This window comes from Sapajus apella, unplaced genomic scaffold, assembly GCF_009761245.1.
Source record: "Sapajus apella isolate SASKATOON/1434 unplaced genomic scaffold, GSC_monkey_1.0 scaffold6, whole genome shotgun sequence".
NCBI classification, from domain to species: domain Eukaryota; kingdom Metazoa; phylum Chordata; class Mammalia; order Primates; family Cebidae; genus Sapajus; species Sapajus apella.
The window spans coordinates 79379319-79393254 of NW_022436946.1; the positions used below are offsets into that span (position 1 = coordinate 79379319).

General features: G+C 35.7%; 1 protein-coding gene and 1 long non-coding RNA gene across 4 annotated transcripts in view; both read right to left on the bottom strand.

Moving 5' to 3' along the window:
- The window catches only part of ADGRB3 (adhesion G protein-coupled receptor B3), a 741588-nt gene that overhangs the window by 585612 nt on the left and 142040 nt on the right, over nucleotides 1-13936 (bottom strand). The window lies entirely within an intron of this gene.
- Nucleotides 1728-8569, bottom strand: LOC116548955. Its single transcript, XR_004267656.1, has 2 exons — nucleotides 7436-8569; nucleotides 1728-6690 (listed from the first exon to the last, which is right to left on the bottom strand). It is a non-coding gene; the product is annotated as an uncharacterized LOC116548955 (long non-coding RNA).

Below are 13936 nucleotides of genomic sequence, written 5' to 3' on the forward strand. Positions count from 1 at the left end.
ATATATATTCATTATATATAGTATATATATATTCATTTTATATATACATTATACAGATACACATACATATATATGAATATACATTCATTATATATGTACATTTTTGTATATGTATATGTAATGTATATACATTCATTATATAATGAATGTATATATTTTACATATATTTACAATTATTTTACATATCTTTATATATAACTAATTCATTATTATACATAAAATAATTAATGATTTAATTCAGTTTAATTAATTAAGTTTAATATAGACTATAGCCTTGAAGAAAATTATAAATGTCCTAAAAACAAATTCATCCACTAAGATAAAATAATTCACACTAGAGAGTATATAAAGGGATGATGAAATAATATGTATAACACATATACACACATGCACACACACAAAGAATACAAAAGATGTAGGCTAGCATTACCTGGTAAAGCATTGAGTATAGGGACAAAATGTGTGACCTGTTGGTTTGTTAAGTTACAGTAACAAGCAGAAAGTGTTGAAGATCAAAATCCAGGTATGAACTTACAAAGGTGGAATTAATGTGGCAGTGTAACCCTAAGATGCACAAACAGGTCACAGGTCCTGTTGTGCATGAACTTGTGCTGTTTCAGTCTACTTAGTTACAATTATGTGCCTTCAATGTCTTGCTCTACGTTTAGCAGGATTCCAAACTGAATAAAAAAGCTAAACATTTTTAATTCCTTCACATAAAGACAATGAAAAAAAATACCAGAAATAATTCTGAATGTTTGATGACAGGAACTGCAGAAAAAAAACAAACAATAAAATGAAGTAGCTATCAAAAATGGCCAGAAATATGCTTCCTGAAGTTACATAACTGTGTATGGCCAGGGGTTAACTTAACTGAGAATCTAGATCATGCAAATATTACACAGTGTCCATGGAGTAAGCCCAGACATTTGCTCCAGTATCTGAAGTATAAGAGTTGGGGACATGGTGGGAGGCTGTTTACTGTTGATAAAAAATAAATATGACCCGGGTATCCTTGTTTCTGCTCAATGGAGACAAAATTACAATTCAGACTCCAAATATCAAAACAACTGCTTTTTTCAAATAGACTTGAAAATGTCAGATCTCTTGACTCTGAAAGGAAATGCTGATAGTGCAAAGTAAATGGATTGTAGATTGGAGGAGAAAATATGTTCCTGAAATATGTTCCAAGACAACACAAATACCAACATGAAGGAATTCAGCACAGAGAGAGGGAGGGCTCCAGAGCCATAGGGCCATCATCACTTGTAGATCATAAAGAAAGAAAAACAAGGCCTTACTCAGAATTTAAAGACCTCTTAAGCAAGGGAGTAAGTGCCTACTGTTATTTAGCAATAATGGTCCTGAAACAAGACCAAACATTAAAGCTCATAGGACAGGAGCAATGCTAAATACTTGCTAGAATCTTTAACCAGATGACTCTTCTACTGTTAGATTTGACTCTTCTACTGCTAGGTTAGTGTCATGCTAGCTCCTCAGTGAGGAAAACACAAATGGATTACTGACCAGTAAAGATGCCTATACCTAGATATCCTTATAAGTGCAGAATTCATAAGTCATTCTCAGAAATACACTTAGCTTTTGAAATTTGTGAGTAAAACAATCTTTAAACACACTTGATGGAGGAGCACTATATTTTAACTTTTCTGGTAAAGATTCTAGGACATAGAGATAGTAAAAAGAGGAAAGCAATCTCCATCTTTTTATAACCAAATTCTTTCTTAACAAAGATTATTTCTCTAGATAAACTACAGGTTATACTGACACTGCCCTGGCTGACCACTTGTTCAATCCTGCATTAACCTTCACAGACTTTGGACTCTGATTTCATTCCTAGAACTTGTCTGTTCAGGCTTTCCAAGCCATAATTTAGATTTGCCTACAACCATTATTATAATATTTTTGGCTTGGCCAAAATGTTACATATTGTCACATTGAATTGATTTTTACATTTGCCTGATTTAAACATAATTTCAAATATACAATTTGAATAATGCCTTTACCTTGCTCATCAACATCTCTTGTGGATTATATTTTAATTCATCTTCAAGAAGACCTTTTTAGAGTGTGACAATGTGGTCACACTTTCACATATATGGAAAATGAGGCATAGTTTTCTCTTACAAAGTCAGCTAATCATTCAAAGTTAAAAGTACAGTTAGAAGTGAAGCTCCATTTTGCCAATTAAGAGAATCTGCAGTGTCTATACAATAACCAGTACCAATTTTTTCCCAGGAAGGAACTGAATTTTCCTAAACAGTCAAGTTCAAGGGGGGTAAACAAAAAGAAATAAAAATCAACTAATTTTCCTCACATTTCTATAATGCCTATAGTTATTATACATATATTGTATGAACACACACTTTTATACTTGTTTTAAAAGCAACATTTTCTAAATTCACTTGCCTGGTCATGAATCACTCTGTATTTATGTGCATATGGACACAGGTGTAAGAGGATATAAATGAATATTACCTTTGGAATGATTATAGTGATAATTTTGACCTTTTTCTCTGAATAAAACCCTACTGATAATTTAGAGAAAGATATTACTGAGCCAACTCAGAAGGTAAAGATATAAGTTGTTTTAAGGATACTTGTCACTTAAGTATATAAGTTGTCACTTAAAGATATAAGATTTTTTAAAAAGAGATGTGCTCTCACTGTGTAGCCCAAGCTTATCTCAAACTCCTGGCCTCAAGCAATCCTCTCCTCAACCTCCCAAGTAGCTGGAATTACAGACATGATGGCAATATAAGATATTTTAAAATCAGTCATAAATCAATTCTGATATAAGCTCTTAATGCTAAATAATTATTTTGCCAAATAAATGGCAATGATGAAGCTCTAGGAGCTTCAGAGTTTCTTTCATCCCTTTCTCATATGGTTATTATCTGTAATTAAATGCAGCCATTACTCATTTTTGTTCACCTAAACTGCTTTAATCCCAATATTTGGCAGTGATCTAGAGAATTCTGATATTCAAATAAATAAAATGAACACTACAAAACTCTATGAAGGAAAAGAAAAGAAGGAAAGGAAATGTACTACTTTAGTATCAAGAATTCTTTCTACTTTGCTGATATAAAGCTATCTCCATTTTAACACAGGTGAGATATAACTCAGCGTGCCTGCAAGAAAGTAAAATCGAAGAAGGCAAGAAGATAATTTTTCATCTGTTTGTGAGCAGACCAAAAATGCATTTCTACCTTTAAAGCACCTTGCAACATAATGGAAACCAGGTGAAGCTGAGTTTAAAGCTCATATAAAAATATTCAATAGCTTTCTATTTACTGAGGAAATTTATATACTTGACAGGTGACATTTTTGAGATGTAGACAATTGCTAGTAAAAAAAAAAAAAAACTATATCCATGAGAAAGCCTATGCTGTGAAGTATATAGATATACAAGGAAAATATAACACCATATAGAAAATTTGAATAGGAATTACATAGTTTAATTTCCTTAAATAAAAGTATATTAACATAATTATAATAAAACAATGAGATAACTTGTCTCAGATCAAGATGATATGTGAGCATAGACAAAAGTAACACTGATACTGCTTCTTGGCCTTTTGGCTAAGATCAAGTGTATAAGTAACAGAGGTAGAAACAAAAGAGGCCCACTTGAGGTCTTGGCCCTGCTATTTAGTTTCTACCCTTCTACTGCTCTCTTTCCTCATATTCAAATTGTAGCAAAAACAGCTATGCTATTAAACTCATAGGTTATTTGGGGATCATATGTGAAAATACATGTGAAAGTTTTATAAGAAAGTATATAATTATAGAACTATATTTATTCAGGTATCATTGCCTTAATTTGGAAACAAATGAATAAAGGGCTCCAATCAAGTATTTATAGCAAAATCTTCCTCTCAAACGTCTCTAATCTCTTATTAAGAACATTGATGTGCAGTGATTGAGAATTTAAAGAATAATAAGAGGTCAGATGCAGCTACTGGTACATCTACTACACTAAGGTAACATTTAAACTCCGGTCCATTTTTTCAGGGCATCCCTTCCCTAAATAATAATCATGTACTCTACAAACATGTAGTAATAGTGACCTAATTCTGCAGGTTATTATTTCAAAACCAGAACTGATTAGGGCTCTCCATAGCACACCATCATCAACAGCTTCCCATTTTCTTGAGTGTGAATTAATATCTCCTGAATATGGTATGCCTTCTGACTGTCTTCCTAGACTTTTCTCATATTAAAATTCCCCCTCCCATACTATCCTCCAACAGGTCTGAATTACCTGCGGCTAGGTAGCCAAGCTTACCAAGTTCTTAGAAAATAATACGCAGTTTGGTACTGATGTTCTGTTATTACTACCCTGGTCTTTTTATTTACCTAGAAAGACCCTCATATTTCAAGTTCAACTTTGGTGTATTGTTGTCTCTTCTGTAGTTTCCCATTTCCCTGGAAGGAATTAGCCACTGCAGTATAGCCTACACATATAATTAATTCTAAAACTTTTAAAACTTTATTATATTTCAGGAGGCAATATAGGGCAGTGTTAGGAGCATGGGTTTTAGAAACGGTCTACATCAGAATCTTGGCTGTTCAACCTTGTCACTGTGAGCATTATAATTTTTAAAAGCCTCAATTTTATGATCTGTAAAATAGGAGTAACTGTACTGGACCCAGAGGGTTAAATGATAAACTATATTTAAATGATGTATTGCAGCTCCTTACATGTAAGTATTACTCAATAAATGTTAGCTGGTAGTAAATCTAGCAGTAATAACGGCAGTGCTTGTTTCCATTATGGTCACCTCTTTAAAAATGAAAAATTTTCCACAGCAGATCTAATACTAATTTCATCTCTTTTGTACCCAACAATATGTCATTGCATGGTATATCTATAAAAAATGAGTATACTTGGAACAACATGATTGGCACTTTAAATCTCATATTTATTACCTATACTTCCCCACTTCTGCTTTAATACCAGTGGTAGGGTAGTACACTGAAGCCTTGTTTTCTTGGCTCCCTTGCCATTAGACTTCCAGTTAGGTTGGATGAGTGGGTGGCTCTCATCTAACAAGGTACCTCAACTTCCTGAGATCCAGGAGTCCACTTTTTTCTTTGTCCCTCCAGCTCTAAGCAGGTAGGCAGCTTCTGTTGGTGACTAACCTTAGGTTTGCCTCACCCTTCCCTGCTTGTTTTTTGAACTCTTTTATCTAATTGTAATCATCATATTAAATTATCCATATTAAATTTCCTCTATTGATTTATCTGGCATGAGTACATCTTCCCAGCTGAATCTAGTTTTTTCTATGAATGAATGAGACCTTTACTCTTAGGAGCCCACAAAGCTTAAGTAGAAATAAAATTATTACCTTTGCCTATTTCAAAGGGTTGTGTAAGATCAAGGAACGTCCTGCAGATAAAAGCATTTTGAAACTATAAATTATTATACAAATACATTTTTTTTGTTCTTCATATTTTTAATTGTGAAAGAACAAGTTAGCGTCACTGGTCTAAATTAGCAGTATACTAAAAGATGTCAAGGTCTTCCAATGACACCCGGCCTGTAGTTTACATAGTAGATAAAAGGGAAACACAAAGTCCAACAGATAACTAAGTTTGGCATCGCAGAAATTTTATGACCTCATCAGTCAGAAGATACTGATAGAAATGGTGAAAATTATGATTTCACTGAAGAAAAGAAACTACTTGGAGGACAGCCAAACTAGACTTTGCTTCAAGTCTTAATTTTGCAGATGAGCAATCACATTAAACTCCACAAGCATTCATGCAATTGCAGGTTATATTATCCACTTATTTGAGAATAACACAAATTAAAATGAAACATAAAAGCTTTCCTTAAGACACCCAATTTTCAAGTAAATTTTTTAGTTCTGAGTTGAGATATAAAGCAGCTATCTGAAACACAATAAAATACTTAAGACAACGATTAAGACATTTTAAATAACATTTTTAAAGAAGCTACATAATTGTGAAATCCAAATAAAGTCTGTAGTTAATAGATGTGTACCAGTGTCAATTTCCTTGTCTTGATCATGTACTATGGTTATGTAAGGTTAGTTATCATTGAAGGAAGCTGGGTGAAGAATACAAGGGAACTCTGTACTATTTTTGCAACTTCTGGTTAACATAAAATTATTTCAACATAAAAAGTTAAAAAAAAAAAAAAACCACGTGTTTAGTACACCAGAAAGACTATTAAGAAGTACGAAATTTATAGCCTTATAAGGACTGCCTACATGAAACTGAAAATGGAGTTCTTACATTGCTACATAAATAAGGTGCTCATCCATTTCTTCAATCACCCCACAAATATGTACTTTAAAGTGTTATGCATTGGATTTATTGTAATATTTTTCTCCTGACTTCCTTTGGGAATTGCTATATCTTCTTTTCTAATCCTTTCTTCATTTTGCCATGGGTTTCAAATATCCTAAACTCTTCTGCTTGAAGGTTTAGTCATGTCTGATGAGCATATGAAGACAACTAGTTGCCAAATCTTCCACAGATCAGTTTTCAAAATAACAGAGCTATGAATTAACCATGAGGCCCTGGTCACCATCCCATGACTTGGGTTACATGTATAGCTTGTTTGAGGATAGACAAAGAAGAAAATAGTTGGAAAAACAGCAGTTTCATTCTCAATGATGTAGCTGTTAGGGACTGAACCTCTAAATACCTTTTTCCCCCATTTATTTATTTTATTGCATTTTAGGTTTGGGGGTACATGTGAAGAACATGCAAGATTGCTGCATAGGTACACACGTGGCAGTGTGATTTTCTGCCCTCCTCCCCATCACCTACATCTGGCATCTCTCCCCTTGCTATCTCTCCCCAACTCCCCACCCCCCACCGTCCCTCCCCTATTTCCCCCCAGCTGACCCCAGTGTGTAGTGCTCCCCTCCCTGTGTCCATGTGTTCTCATTGTTCAACACCCGCCTATGAGTGAGAACATGTGGTGTTTGATCTTCTGCTCTTCTGTCAGTTTGCTGAGAATGATGGTTTCCAGGACCATCCATGTCCCTACAAAGGACACAAACTCATCGTTTTTGATGGCTGCATAATAACCCATGGTGTATATGTGCCACATTTTCCCTGTCCAGTCTATCATCGATGGGCATTTGGGTTGGTTCCAGGTCTTTACTATTGTAAACAGTGCTGCAATGAACATTCGTGTGCACGTGTCCTTATAGTAGAACGATTTATAATCCTTTGGTTATATACCCAGTAATGGGATTGCTGGGTCAAATGGAATTTCTATTTCTAGGTCCTTGAGGAATCACCACACTGTCTTCCACAATGGTTGAACTAATTTACACTCCCACCAACAGTGTAAAAGTGTTCCTGTTAGAATGGCGATCATTGAAAAGTCTGGAGACAACAGATGCTGGAGAGGATGTGGAGAAACATGAACCTCTAAATATTTTAAAGGTTATTCCACTCTGCATATGGATATCCCTGCAGTTACTCAGGATTATTTCTTATTCAAAGATCTAACAGTGAATACAGGCTATGCAATATAAAACAACCAGTTTTCACTTTCTTTAGATGGGAACTAATATATGTATACTTTTCTCTGATTAAATGGAATTCTTCAACCTGAAAATTATTATTTTCAAAGCAAAAAAGATTCTTAGGGAATCTGCTCTGTAGGATAAAAAAAAATGTTTCTTCTGTAGTTTTATTTCCTTCTAAAACATTCTTCCCATTACACAGGGGTAGCTAGAATAAGAAGCAGGGAAATAAAGAAGTCAATACACTCTCTTTCTCATTTCGTCCATTGTATGTATAACGTTGTCAGGAGCACATCATTTGTAGCATGAATAAATGCTGTGTGACTCTGAGAAAATTCTTAAGCCTCTCTCTAAGCCTCAGATTTTAAAAATAATACCATATGTTTAATACCTGTGATTAGCCTAGATGAATTTGGCAAAGTGTTTGGCACATGAAAAGCTCCATTCTTTCTGAAAGCTACAAAGTCAGAGGCAGACATACTATTAAGACCTGCTTTCTTTCCACTGATGATTGATACTGATTTTTATCCAAGATCAGATACGATAAATGTTGTTCAGTCCTCCCTGCGGCAGTGGTTCATGGTTTGTCAGTATGTCTTCTGCAATGGTTACATGATCTCTACCTGTAAAAGGGATTCCAGATCTTCAGTGACCCCATGTTGCCCAGTTAGCTGGAAACTGCGCGTTTCTTTTTGGGACTCTAGCAAAGGAGCATGTTTGTGAGGAGAATGAATGAGGGGGAAAAAGGTAACTCTGCTCTATCTGCTATAGCTTTTTAAGGCTACTCTTTTTCATTGTGATTTTATTTACCTTCTCTGTTACACACACACAAGCACGCAGACATACACACAGCATGCAGACACATGCACACATACATATATATTACACACATATAATGTATACATATATGCAATACAAAATGTCTGGACACTTGATGGTGCCCAAGCAGCCTCATATAGGCCGTGCATGCCCCTTTTATGTATATATGCATGAGTGTGTGTATGTGCACACATATGTGCATGCACATATACATATTATGTGCATGCATATATACATATATGTATATATGTCATGTATATAATTTTTAAAAATCATTGCTAATAAAGTATGTGATCTCTTCTTTAGCTGAGAGTATTATTTCTTCTTGCCAAATCATGACCCGCTATAATCGCTGCAGCTCCCAGTGACTGTCTGCTGCATTACCATTGGCTTATTTCTTCACAGTTGGCTCATATCCATTTGTGACCAGAAACAGGGTTCCCATTTGCTATGCTGATCCTTGGAAGCCTCACTGAGAAACAATCATACTGTTTGGGTTCAGTCCAAACCAGAAGTGCCTTCTGTGCTCCACCAGATGGCAATCCTGCATCAGAATGGGGGGAAATGGGGCCTGGAGAGAGGTAGTATTTTGGATATACAAGTATGTAGTTCTGGTATTTTCTGCAATGGGAAAAACTGACAAACATGCAGGTTGGTTCAGTAAGAAACGTCGTGTAGGTGTTTTGTAAAAACTCATCACAAGTGTTCTGCAAAGTTAAGAAAAAAGCAAACAATTGTAACTGCCTGAATTAAAATTATGTCGATGACTAACAAGTTTGTGCTACATAACACTGGAAGAGTTGAAAACACATCTACAAAACATAGAATATGTTCAAGTTTGTGGTTACAGTCACTGTCTGCATTTGGTTAGCATTCTAAATATACCTCTGTTTCATAGCTAGGAATTGCCTCAACTTTTGCATTTGGAAAGTGGGTATGACAATACATTGCTGGCAGAATTAAGAGGGAATGTGTACATGTACACGAACAAGCTCTAGAGAATTGATGTAAAGGGATTTTAAAGATCTAGTTTTGCCCAACAACATAAGGTATATGAAGTTTTTCCATCTGTCACTCATAGCAGCTTTTACCATGTACTAGACTAGATAACCTTACCCATTCCCTGAAGAAATCCAGTCCAGAATCTCTAACACATTGCTCATGCCTGTAGCCTGGCTCTGCTCCAAGAAAATGTCATTTTCTGGCAGAAAGTGATGCTAATGAAATAGCATCTACTTCAGGATGCCTGATGTGAGGTCTGTGACTGGGTAAATGGCTAGTTCCACAGACAGGAATAAGTAGAGTCAACACTTGTAGTCTTTTACCTAGTGAAACTTAATGCTACATTGGCATCAACAGGCTTTATGGGTTCATTGCTTTAAGGATGTGCTAGCTTACGAGATCAAGATGGTTTTACTTTCCTTGCTTAGCAAAATTGCATTTTCCAGCATGTTTTAAACATCAGCTAAAGCAAAACTTGGCATCAGCTATCAATTTAGTATTTTTGTAGCAGATCCTGTGTGCATGTCTGTGCATGAATTCTCTGGACCTTCATCTCTTCTCAGTTGGGAGTCAGCTTAAAACACCTTTGAGAGATGATTTAAAATCTTTACCATATCTACTCATGTTTAGTATTATTTTTTATATTTTTGTAGCTCCCAGAGAGATCAATTGATTGCTTCCTAATCCCTTTGGTCACATTAGCAATTTTTCAGTACTAAAGAAGGACATGTTTCTTTTAGCCATTCACTATAGCTTTCTACGTGTCCAAAGATATTTTTCCCTTTCACTTGTGCCTTTTATCCTTGATCATTCTGATTATCACTGGTCGGTAATATAGATTTGTACTTTGGCTCTCTAATATAAATTTATGTTACATAACCAAAGTATAGAGATATTCACAGTAGGAAAAATAATTTGCAAAAAATATATATTTCTACACTCGTAGCAGAATTTGGGGTGGGGCATTTTTTTTTTCTGTTTAGGATATGTAACCAAAATGTTGATGTCTAAAGATATTTGATAATTGCATCATAGTGCAAGTGAACCAAGGTCAATTAATTTAACATGATGCTTATTGGCAATGGTAAAAGGTTATATATCATTGTGCTTTAGAGATAAGAGCACACACTTACATGCTATCATAGTGCATGCTTCCATATTCCTTGCACACAGGGGAAGCCATAAAGATGAAGCTTGTCAAACTCTTCGAATTATGACAGTTGGATTGTATTATACCACAGAAGGAAATCTCACACATTATATATTAAATCAGTTTTTTTAAAGGGCGGTTTTACAACAGTTTCTATAATTAAGCAGCAAAATGGGTCACAGGATAATAGTTTACATATTTTTCCTAACCCAAAGACCATGTAAAAATTTGACCTAATTAAAGATCTGTAAAGAGCTTTTAAATTATTCTACTAAGGTGAATTTTGCTTAGTTATGAAATGAGGTTTAAGGATTTCTTCTTGATTATTTCATGTAAAAATCTTCAAGAAAATTAAAGAAGATTAATAGCTTTAGAAACAAAGGTGACACAGGCTGCAGCTTTTCATTGTGAGTACCCACGATAATCTGCAATATCATTTTTCTTATATTTGTTTACTTTCCATTATTCATAATTGCTTCTTTTAATTGGACCATGCTAGCTCCATTTAGTCTCCCCCTGAGAGTGATGTTGGCAGAAATGATTGGCAGTTCTCTCTCCCACACGGTGCCATCCTGAAATTGCAAATGTCAGTTAGCAGGCTTTTCTCACCAGTGTTTAAGAGTAGGAGTCTGCATTTAGCAGAAAGTAGTCTGGGTGCACATATTTCTGAATAAATACATGTGAAATTATGCATTCAAATAATGGAATCAAAAGACTGAAGGAAAACCGGAGGGGTCATACTCCATTCATGCTATAGACTTCAGGTTCCTAGTCTATTCCTCAGCCACCAGGCATATGAAACTTTCTCCTACTTTTGAGAATCATCATATGTAACCCCCTCTTAGTTGTCTATGGTAGAGGGTTAACTGCACGTTGCTCAATTAAACATGCAAGCATTTCTTTTCAATATCATGACCTTTGAACTAAGGTTTTTATGAGTCTCTGACCAGAAGTAAAAGTGGCAAGTCTCAGTCCCTTATCTCCTTGATTTTCATACCTAGCTAAAAATTAAGTGCTATTAAGCGGTGAAATGGCCAATATATTAGGGAAGTAGGATAAACAGAAGCTGTTGCAGAAGGAGAGTCTATGTTTGTCACAGTCTCTGGATCATGACAGAATATTTATGCACTAAAAGCAAGTAAGAAAATTCTCAGTCACTTAATGGATGCTGAAATGACACAGCACAATTCTACATCGACTCCCCAGAATTCTTATTTGTAATACATCTAAAAGCAACAAAAACACAATTTAGTATTTAATTAATGCTATATGAATTCAATGGCTTTATAGTAAATCAGTTGGATGTTTTCCCAAAAAAGAAAGAACCCAAAAAGACAAAGAAAAAGAAAAATAATTTTGGCAGCCAGGCTACCTGGATTCAAAATGAACTAAGGAGAAGAGGGGAAATTTCTCATGACTAGGTCATAATTTCTGTTGACTGAAGCAAAGAAGCCTATAATTGGGCCAGATAAAAGGAGACTTAAAGCACAAAATGGAGTCTTGCTATTCTTACCTGTTGTTTTGAAATCTCAGAGAAGAAACTTTTGAATTAGTTGCAGAGTTCCTACTCTGAGTGCTTTATAAATATTAACTCATTTAACCTTGGACATAAAGGACAAGCATGAGATTTTGGCCCCTCTTAGGAAGTATGGCATGAAAACGTTTTCTGGCCAGCTGCTCTCTGGAAGTCTTGAACAGAGAAATTGACATTCCTGCCTTAATCTTATCTTCTCCCTGAAAAAAGTCACTGTCGAGTTGTGACTCAAATAACCACTTCTAGTAACCTGTGGCAGCCTGGGGACCACACACGGTTCTTGGTGCATGGGGCAGTCACATTCGCTGCTCCTCAGCTATCAGGTAGAGTTCACTCATGTTCACTTTTCCTACCTGGGCCCTTATTTATCTTGACTGTAGTGAGAAATGCAGACTGGAGTGGAAGTGGGTAGTCACAATAAAATTAACACTTAAAAGACTTTTTTTTTGAACAAGCAGTTTGTCAGAGCTATGGAAGTAAGTGTTTGATGGAACTTATTTAATCCTCACAAGAAAGGTTCTTCTTATCCCCACTCTAAGGCCACAGGCAGAAGCCATTCACCTTTCCCTATCTCCTGCCTAAATTACTCTCTTAAGCAAATAGAATGCCTTTGCCTCAATAAAATGTTCTCTTCCAGAACTCCTCCTTCCAAAAACCTTACAGGACGAGAGCATTTTTATAGAACAGTATTCTGCACAGTGGCTGAAATGTGTCTGTTGAATCCCGAGTATTTTTTTTACTAGAATTGTGTTTATTTCTGTGATAGACTAATTGATAGAATCTTACCATTTTAACACCATTCACATGAAAATTAATGTTTTATAATAATATATTCTGGAGGACGACTGGAATGATTTTTCAGGCCTCCTATTCTATTTCAAATCTTTAGAATGTGTTTAAGAAACAATTATGTCAGTGTAGTTTTGATTTGCATTTCTCTGATGACCAGTGATGATGAGCATTTTTTCATATGTTTGTTGGCCTCACGTATGTCTTCTTTTGAGAAGTGTCTGTTCATATCCTTTGCCCACTTTTGAATGGGCTTGTTAGTTTTTTTCTTGTAAATCTGCTTTAGTCCTTTGTAAATTTTGGATATCAGCCCTTTGTCAGATGGGTAAACTGCAAAAATTTTTTCCAAATCTGTTGGTTGCCGATTCACTCTAATGATTGTTTCTTTTGCTGTGCAGAAGCTGTGGAGTTTGATTAGGTCCCATTTGTCTATTTTGGCTTTTGTTGTCAATGCTTTTGTTGTTTTGGCCATGAAGTCCTTGCCTATGCCTATGTCCTGAATGGTTTTGCCTAGATTTTCTTCTAGGGTTTTTATGGTGTTAGTCTTATGTTTAAGTCTTTAATCCATCTGGAGTTAATTTTAGTGTAAGGTGTCAGGAAGGGGTCCAGTTTCTGCTTTCTGCACATGGCTAGCCAGCTTTCCCAACACCATGTATTAAACAGAGAATTCTTTCCCTATTGCCTGTTTTTGTCAGGTTCGTCAAAGATCAGATGGTTGTAGATATGTTGTTTTGCTTCTGAGGCCTGTGTTCTGTTCCATTGGCTATATCTCTGTTTTGGTACCAGTACCATGCTGTTTTGATTACTGTAGCCTTGTAGTATAGTTTGAAGTCTGGTAGTGTGATGCCCCCCCGCTTTGTTCTTTTTGCTTAGAATTGGATAGGGAAAATGTGGCACATATACACCATGGAATATTATGCAGCCATAAAAAATGATGAGTTTGGGTCCTTTGAGGGGACATGGATGAACCTGGAAACCATCATTCTCAGCAAACTGACAGAGGAGCAGAAGATCAAACACCGCATGTTCTCACTCATAGGCGGGTGTTGAACGATGAGAGCACATGGACACAGGGAGGGGAGCACTACACACTGGGGTCAGTTGGGG